The 7,296-nt window shown below is 35.0% G+C and overlaps 1 protein-coding gene across 1 annotated transcript in view; it reads right to left on the reverse strand.

Annotated features, from left to right (window-relative positions):
• LOC110027360 (protein HEAT-STRESS-ASSOCIATED 32) overlaps positions 1-7,296 on the reverse strand; it is a 24,020-nt gene that overhangs the window by 16,364 nt on the left and 360 nt on the right. The gene's annotated exons all lie outside the window — the stretch shown is intronic.

Here is a 7,296-nt window from a genome sequence, read left to right on the forward strand (position 1 = left end):
CTCACTCATATATATATATATATATATATATATATACACACGTAAATTAGAACGTCCTTCCGAAGCGGGCGATAGGATTTCAATTCCGGCTGCCGACAACTTCTTACGGGCGACCCCCCAAACAACCTTTCTCTTCTTTTTTGTGCCGACAGTGAGCCAACTTTATCATTCTTTCTTGAACATTTTTCTGTATTGGATGACAATCAATCTCTATGTGTTTTGTTCGCTCATGATATATCGAGTTCGAGGTGATATAAAGTGTTATTTGGTTATTACAAAATAAATTGACAAGATGTGAATGCATGATCCCAAAATCCTACAAAATTGTTCTTAGTCAAATAATCTCGTAGCAGGTAGCGACCATAGACTGATATTCAGCTTCTGCATTAGAATGTAATATTGTGGTTTGTTTCTTGGTTTTCTAAGAAACTAATTAACTCTCAAGGTACAATACCCAGCAACTGATCTTCGAGTATCACGACACCTAACCCAATCTGCATCACAAAAAGAATATAATTGAATTGAGCTCTCAGCTAAGAGGAAAATTCCTAGTCTTGCTGTCTGTTTTACATAACGTAGGACACAATGGGTTGCTTCTACGTGTAACACTCGTGGTTTGTCCATAAATTGACTCAGAATATGAACTGCATATGTCAAGTCAGAACGTGCGATAGAAAAGTAGATTAATCTCTCAACTAGTCTTCGGTATGATGATGAATTATTAATATATTCTGTTTCTGATTTGCTAAGAGATAAGTTTTGTTTCATATGGAAAGTGACTGGTTTTGCACAAGGTACCCAACATCCTTGAGTATTTCAATAACATACTTTCGTTGTGAAAGCACAATACCCTTCTGGGATTGCGCAACCTCAATGCCAAAGAAATATTTCAATTGTCCAAAGTCCTTTAATTTGAATTGGTTCCTCAAGAATATTTTGACATTTTCTATTTCTTGCAAATCATTCCCTGCAATGATGACATCATCTACATATATAATAAGAGTGATGAATTTACCATTCTGGGATTGAACGGACAAGGAACAGTCTGCCTTTGATTGCATAAAATTGGCTCGCTTTAGAGCAGTAGAAAGCTTAATGAACCATTTTCGTGAAGCTTGTTTGAGACCATATAATGATTTGTGGAGTTTACGAACTCGAGTCTCACCCTTTCGTCCGAGGCCAGGAGGTAGCGACATATATACGCCTTAGTCGAGGTCCACATGAAAGAAAGCATTATTGACATCTAGTTGGTGCAGATGTCATTGCTTAGTTGAAGCTAACGCAAGAAGTAGACGAGTAGTTACGAGCTTTGCTACAGGGGCAAAAGTTTCCTGGTAATCTAACCCTTCAATTTGATTATATCATTTTGCCACTAATCTAGACTTGTAGCATTCAAAAGTCCCATCTGCATGAAGTTTGATTTTATATACCCATTTGCATCCAATTGGTCATTTTCCAGGCGGTAATGGTACAAAGGACCATGTGTCATTGACGTTGAGTGCGTCAAGCTCTTCTCAGATAGCAACATGCCATTTTGGATCAGAAGCAGCTTCTACAAAGGTGCTTGGCTCCTTTTCAATTGAAAGAGCGGTGCTAAAAGCACGATATTTAGGTGATAATCTAGCATATGATAAGCGTTGGTTAATGGAATGAAGGTACTTGTAGCTTTGGCTGACAAGGAGTTCGATGTTGGGGGTGTCGTAAAGGAAGAGGAATACCAACATGATACTCACATAAATAGTTGTTCTCATTGGTCGTGGTGATGATATTTGTTGGTCTAGAGTTGTGTGTTATTCTGAGGATAAATTTAGAATGAGTGAAGGTGAAGGAGTCACTTGAGGGGGAATTTCGTTGTTTTGAGAAGATGAGATATCTTCTTGAGAAAATTCATGGAATGAAGGCATGTCAGTGTGAGTGGTAATGTGCGGAATTGAAACTTTATCTATAGCCAAAGAAGGGGATGGAATAGTGTTTTCATAGAAAAGAACATCTCGTGATACAAAAACTTTCCCAGTTGAAAAGTCAGACTCTATAGCCCTTTTGAGGGTATGGATATCCTAAGAAAAAACATTGAATGGCCTCGGGATCAAACTTGGTTGGTCGTTGACGGTGTGTTGAAGCAAAATAAAAACACTCAAACACGCTCAAATGATCATATGTGGGTTGTGTTTGGAAGAGCATTTTGAAAAGCCTTTCCTTGGAGAAAGGGTGTTGGTGTTCGATTAATTAGATAGGTGATAATTAGGATTGCATTTCCTCAAAATTTTTTGGGTAAATTAGCTTGAAATAATAAAGACTATGTTGAGTAGGTGACGATGTTTTCTTTCGGCTACGTCATTTTGTTGTGGAGTTGAGACACAATTAGATTGGTGAATGATGTCTTTGTTGAGATAAAAATTTCTCAATATAAATTCAGAACCATTATCACTTTGAATGATTTTGACCTTTAGACTAAATTGTGTTTCAACAAAGTTTATGAACTTGATGTATAAATGTGTATCTGGTTTATGGTTCATCAAATAAGTCTATGTACACCGAATATAATCATCAACAATTGTGAGAAAATACCGTGCTTCTATGATTGAAGGAACTTAGTATCCTCCCCAAATGTCAACGTGAATTAATTTAAAAGATGTTTTTGAGTGAATGGAACTAGTTTGGAAAGATGAACGAGTTTGCTTAGCCAATTGGCAAATTAAACAATAAAAAAATATTACAATTTTTTTTTCTATAATTGGGAAAGGAAACAAGATAGAAACTTTATTAGATGGATGACCTAGACGTTTATGCCAGAGATTTGGGGATGATGAAATAACAACAATGCATTTGTTCTTTTGTGAAGTATCAAGTTAGTAGAGTCCTCTTTTAGTTCTCGTCCCAATCATTTTCTTGGATTGTTGGTCATGTAGTACACAAGTGTCGTTATTAAAAATGACAAGGCATTGTGAATCAAACACAAATTTGCTAATGGAAATCAAATTTAATTTGAAGGAAGAGACAAAATATTTTGTAATTAAGTCAACAAAAGGATGTTGTCTATGTATGTGACAGTTTCAATAGTCCCGTTAGGCAAGTGAAATTTTCGATTGAGGACACTATATTTTGTAGTCAGTAGTTTGGTTGAATATAGCATGTGATCCACGACTTCTGCGTCAAAAATTCAACACATTTCTTTGTTAAAAATAAAGGCACAAAAAATTTCACCTGAGATATCACTCATGATTGATGTAATACCAACATAATTTTCCATCAAATTAGATTTGATCTTTGCAAGTAGTGACATGAGACTTTGATATTGTTCGACTGTAAGAGTGAATGGTGCAGAACTCGTCGATGTATTTGCATCCGCATGGTTGGATTTGGAAGCAAAATTTTTCTAATTATCGAATTTGATAGAATCAGACTTTGCTGAATTTTAAGTTTTGTCTGTCATGTGTTTCAGCCTAGAGAGAAGATATATGGTGGTTTGGGCGTGGGGGAGGTCGCCGACGAGCGACAACTTCAAAATTTTACAAGAGAAGAAGAGGAGATTGTAAGGCTCAAAATAGTGTTATCTCTGATACTGTGCCAGAGAATAATATATGAATCTCTTATATTTGTTCTGATACTGATATTGTCGACGAACCCATTTATTTTGATACTGTGCCAGAGAATAATCTATGAATTTATTATATTTTTCATTGTACAATAAAACTGATATTTTATCCTCAAAGGAGGTTGAATCCTATCATGAAAGATGTTAAAAAAAAATTTTAAAGTGGTTGGATGCAGGAATTATTTATTCTATTTCTGATAGTGCTTTGATCCCTCAAATTCAATGTGTTCTTAAGAAAGGGGAGTAACTATAGTTGTGAATGGACGGAATAAATTAATTCCAACATAACAAATCACTGAGCGGCAAATCTATAATGATTATAGAAATTAGCCACTATATATATATATATAAATATATATATAATGCATAGATATCACTACAAATAAAAATTTACTTTGCCCATAAAGTTACATTCTTTCAAGGACGCGCCTCTTGAAACATGTCTCCATGGCATAGAATTCTCCATGATGAAGACCCATTTGTTATGATCCACACTAGTTTAGAGAATAGTCTTGCATTAAATATTAAATAAGAGGTGTAATCTTAATATACAAGCAACAATCCTTACTTCATAACCTAAACAACTAGATTAATAAATGTTCATCTACTAGCATATTAAGCACGCCTTGGTCCCTCATGCTCTACCTCCAAAAAAGTGAAATTAGAGCACTTGATTGATTATAATCGAAGTGTTTCATAAATTGTTTGTTCTCGTAGGGCTTGGTTGCTTCTATCATGGTCAATCTAGATTCAAAAATTGCTTCACACGATTTGAAGTAAGTGAAAAAATTGTGTAAGAACAATGGTCAAAATATGAAAGTCTCTCATGTGTGGAAAAGATTGTTAAGTTCAACATGATCATAGAGAATGATCTTGCACCAAATATGAAACAAGTAGAAAATTTTGAATATACAAGACTTGAACCACTCTTATGAGAAGCCAGAGCTTATAACCTTATAGCAGGCTTGTAATTTTTTCCATTATTAAGCTTCGAGTCATCATCTACGGGTGTGTTTGGAGCAGCTTTTGTGTTTCAGTATAAACAGTTTATCCTGAGACGCGCCCCGCGGGTCGACCCGCGGTCTGTGTTTAGTGTAAAAATGAAATCGTGTTTTCGGATAAGCGGGTAAAACACGCGATCCAAATGGTACCGCAACGTATTCAAAAACGCCCTTGCATTTATAAGCTGCCCCAAAAACACCCTACGTCTTGTGATCCTCCTCTGACATTCTTAAAATTGCATCTACTTCCTACTCTGAAAAAGTGTGAGGGGCCTCACTTCTTGATTAAATTGTTCACACAGGATTGAAGTGATTTGTGCAAAGGAAGAAATTATTTCATCGTTTCTATGTTGGATATGCTTGTGAGCAATTTACGGGTAATTTTATTATTAAGATTTGTTAAATATTTGTGCGCTTGAATAGTTTGTGTGAATGGATAAAATACTTTGGATTCAATTTATCGCCAGGGTTCTCTCTCTCTCTCTCTCTCCCTCTCTCTTGCTCGCTAGGTTGCGAGCAACCATCCAACAATAGCCTAGTCTCTTATGAAGTAATGGCAAGATAATTCCAAATCTTAGTTTAACTATCTATTTTCATACTCATTATCAATTGCATATATTGGTTTTATGTCATCATGATATGTATGCTCACTTCTCAAGTAGGAGAAACTCAACCCCTTATATTATGGTTTTCAAAAGAATAATTTAGTGCAACAAGAAAGTCGCCTTAATAATGGTAAGCCAAAGAAGTTATGTATAGGTAAACAAACTGAGCTTGAGCAAGCCCAATTTTTGGTCGTATTTGATTCCTTCAATTAAATTTGTTCCAAATAGGCTCACGTTAGAAATATCTTCTAAATAGCATGTTCATGTTTGGCTCGGTTCAAATTGTTTTGCACGTTTTCAACTCATATTTGGCTCGAAATTAGCTCAAACAACTTACAAAATAATAAAATTCAATATTTTTAATGCAACATAAAAAATCAATACAAGTTATAATAAACATTATTTCTTTATTTATTTATTTATTTAGTTCGAGCCAAAATAAACGGACTATGATCGAACAAAGGTTTATTCACATTTGGCTCATTCAGAAATTGAATACAAAAAAATTGTGCACTCATCCCGCACTATTAGCAAACAAATTGTACATGAGCTACGTAGTGAGCTGAAAACGGGTTATTCGCGAACAATGAGTAATTTTTACAATCCTACAAGATATTGTGGATGCACAAGTGACTTTTTGAGACTATGGTAAAAAGCTAACCAATTTAGCTCAACTTTTCCCCTTAATATGGGGCCCATACCCGCTACACAAAATAACTTTCTAATGGCTATACTTTTCTAATAGCCTTCCAAATAGGTACTTAGTCATTATAAGTAGCCCAAATGAGAAAGACTGGATTTTGATATGAGATTAACAACCGACAATAAAATTCACATCAAATAGAATAAAAAACAGTTTAGCTCCGTATCCCTAATAAGCATCTTAACTCCTCCCTTAACTTCTATAAACATGAAAGTGGTTGCTCTCATAAAGAGCACTTGGAAGTTAAACTCCCAACAGGTTGGTGTAACCCTATAGTATTGCCATAAAGATCATTGTGGCAGCACAGCTTCTTATAAATAAAAGGTGGATGCTCTCATGTATGACACTCGAAGCTAAGGTCCAATTTGGGCAGTGCAATACCATATTTCTACCATTATTTCCTTTAATAGTAGTGATTTTTGTTTCTTCTCATCCTTTATTATCTAGATATCACGATCAAAATCTAGCAAAAGTATAAGTAATGCCCTCCGATAGAATCAAAGTTGGTAGTACCACTTATAAGCACCCTTTTTGGTGCAATTGTTATTTTTTTTTTCATCCTAGAATTATGTTGTCCGAGATTGTGGAAATTCTATTGCTTGGTGACAATTTCTAACATGAGTCAAAATGTGATCTAGGTACAAATCCAGGAATGCTTATTTGTCTGTAAGCACCAATCTCTTTTTTTTTTTCCACTGATTGAAACATTATCATGCAATATGAAAGATTCCACATGGGTTAATGTGCGTTGGTCACAACTCAGTCTGTTGAAGCTAACTAATTATAGCTCTGTTCTTTTTTTCATGGATTTTATTTCAATTAGGTGTTTTTTTTGCATTAAATCCTGTTACATCCTATTAAAGATGTCAAGCAGATTCTCTGAATTTGTCAGAATTTACTTACTAAGCCGGATTTACAGGATTTACTAAATCCTATTTAAAATAAATCTTTCCTGCAGCCAAATAGCCCCTAGCTAGATTTATTAAATACTGCCAAACAGTTTCTGGGATTTAGCAATTTCAGAATTTACGAAATCCTGTAAAATGCAGATTTTCAGGATTTAGGAAATCCTAATAATTTAAATCCCAAAAGTTGTCAAACAGCCCCCCTGAGCATTGATCATGGAATAAATAAATAAATAAATAAAGCTATCAGCAAATCTTATTGAAAATTTTAGGGCGCAAGAAACTTCTCTCTTCATTGCCAATTATCCATATTACACCACCTACCGTCCATGAGTGGCTTGAAATCTGGCAGAGATTACTAAGAACAGCATAAATCGATCACTAGCGTTGAAGCTAAAGCAGAATCCCAAACAAATCAAGAAAATATTACACATCTACTGGACTAGAAGAGAATAAATAGATTTTGGAAAAGCCAACCTGAAGAGCG

This window comes from Phalaenopsis equestris, unplaced genomic scaffold, assembly GCF_001263595.1.
Source record: "Phalaenopsis equestris unplaced genomic scaffold, ASM126359v1 Scaffold000002, whole genome shotgun sequence".
NCBI lineage: Eukaryota > Viridiplantae > Streptophyta > Magnoliopsida > Asparagales > Orchidaceae > Phalaenopsis > Phalaenopsis equestris.